Below are 2259 nucleotides of genomic sequence, written 5' to 3'. Positions count from 1 at the left end.
AGTGCAAGCAGACACTTCTTGGGGTGGGAGAATCCTACTTTGTCAGAGGTGCCGTCCTTTGAGACTTTAAACCAAGGTCCTGTCTGCTCATTCAGGTGGATGTTAAAGATCTCTTTGAAAAAGATGAGGGAGTTTCTCCTGGTAACCTGAGAAATTGGTTATTCACTGTACAGCTGTCTGTTTGACTTTGCTTTGTGCAAATTAACTGCTATGTTTGCTCACAAATATAATATAGTTGACAGAAATTACCTGTGAAGCATTTTATGACGTTTTAAGTGTTACATAAAACATAAGGATTCTTATTAATTTGTGAGATTTGCAAATGGATTTGTAAAGAGTATGTAGGTACCCAGTGGTGACTAGTTGGAAATGACAGTTCTTTGGTTTGGCTTTTAGCAAAAATATGCTGCTTCCCAAACTGATTGGGATATGGTATTGAGTCCCACAAATTAGGAAGGTCCTAAAATAAATCCTAGGGGAATGTTGAGTTAGTTGATATCATGCACTACAATGGTGGGCTTGGCAATCCAGATTAATGAGGGGGAATATCAATCGCCGTGGCGGTGGTGTAGCCCTTATCTCAAGGACACCACTTGCCCTATCCCCCTACTCCTCTGGCTCTTTCCCCTCTTTCGAGTACCTCACCCTCTCCCACCCCTCCTTCCTCTCACTCAAAATCCTCCTCCTCTACCGGCCCCCTAAAACCTCTCCCACCTTCATCTCCAATATTTCGACACTTCTTACATCTCTCTGCCTCTGCTCTGATTGCCTCATCATCCTGGACGACTTCAACCGGTACTTCACCCCCTCCTGCTCCATCTCCTCAGACTTCTCTTCCCTGTTCTCCTCGCTCAACCTCTCCCTCCACATCAACTCCCCCACTCACAGTCACGGCCACCCACTCGACTTGGTGATCACCCAGGGCCTCAGTGTCTCGGATGTCACTATCACCGACAAGGCCGTCTCCGACCACTACTTCATCTCCTTCACCACCTCCACCCCCCTCCCCACCTCCACCAGACCCACCACCATCTTCTACCGCCCCTGGAAGAAGTTACCCTCACAATCCCTAACCGCTGCCTTGGAGTCCTCTGAACTCCTCTCCCTCTGGCCTTCAACCCTCACTGACCTCTCTTCTCCTCTCACCCTCCTCCACAACACCCTCTCCTCCGCACTCGACACTCTTGCCCCCATCACCTCCCGTACTGTCTCCTACTCTTGCTCCTCCCCCTGGTTCACCCCCCACCTGAAGAGCCAGGTGCGGGCCGCTGAACGCACCTGCCTCAAATCTGGCCTAACGGTCCACCGACAAATCTGGCTGGACCTCCTCAAAATCTACCGCTCCACTCTAGCCTCAGCCAAGTCGTCCTTCTACTCCAGGATAATCCAGGGAATTCGCTCCACGGTCACTTCCCCTCCAACATCCACCCACCCCCCACCCCCTCCCTCCCACACTCCGACTCCTACCCATCCTCCCCTACACACTTTCGTACCCGTTTCCCCACCCTCTGTCACCAAACTCATCCTATCCCTGAAACCTACCACCTGCTCCCTTGACCCCATCCCCACTCCTTATCTCCCAGCTCCACCTCCTTGCCCCACATATCACAGATATCGTCAACCTGTCCCTCTCCTCTGGCTCTGTTCCCATTCCCTTAAAAACTGCCACCATTACTCCCACCTTGAAAAAACCCTCCCTTGATGCATCGCAGCTATCAAGCTACCGGCCCATCTCCAACCTCCCCTTCCTGTCCAAGGTCCTTGAAAGAGTTGTCGCCTCCCAGCTGCGCTCTTTCCTCTCCACCATTCATTATTCGAACCCCTTCAGTCGGGTTTCCGTGCTGCCCATAGCACAGAAACTGCCCTGGTCAAGGTCACCAATGACATCCTGACCATCTGTGACCAGGGCTCCCTCTGCCTCCTCGTCCTCCTCGACCTATCGGCAGCATTCGATACGGTCGACCACGCTATCCTCCTCCACCGCTTGTCCTCCCACCTCAACCTTCAAGGCCCTGTCCTTGAGTGGTTTAGGTCGTACCTCTACCACCGTCTTCATTTTGTTTCCACGAACGGTTTTTCCTCCAGCCCCCGCACTGTCTCGTGCGGTGTCCCTCAGGGCTCTGTCCTCGGTCCCCTCCTCTTCACCCTCTATATGCTCCCCCTTGGTGACATCATCCGCAGACATGGGGTTAACTTCCACATGTATGCGGATGACACCCAACTCTACCTTTCCTCCTCTACCCTCAACTCCACGACCAC

Source organism: Callorhinchus milii, unplaced genomic scaffold, assembly GCF_018977255.1.
Source record: "Callorhinchus milii isolate IMCB2004 unplaced genomic scaffold, IMCB_Cmil_1.0 Scaffold6, whole genome shotgun sequence".
NCBI lineage: Eukaryota > Metazoa > Chordata > Chondrichthyes > Chimaeriformes > Callorhinchidae > Callorhinchus > Callorhinchus milii.
The sequence above is the reverse complement of the archived record's forward strand: the minus strand, read 5'-3'. Positions refer to the sequence as shown.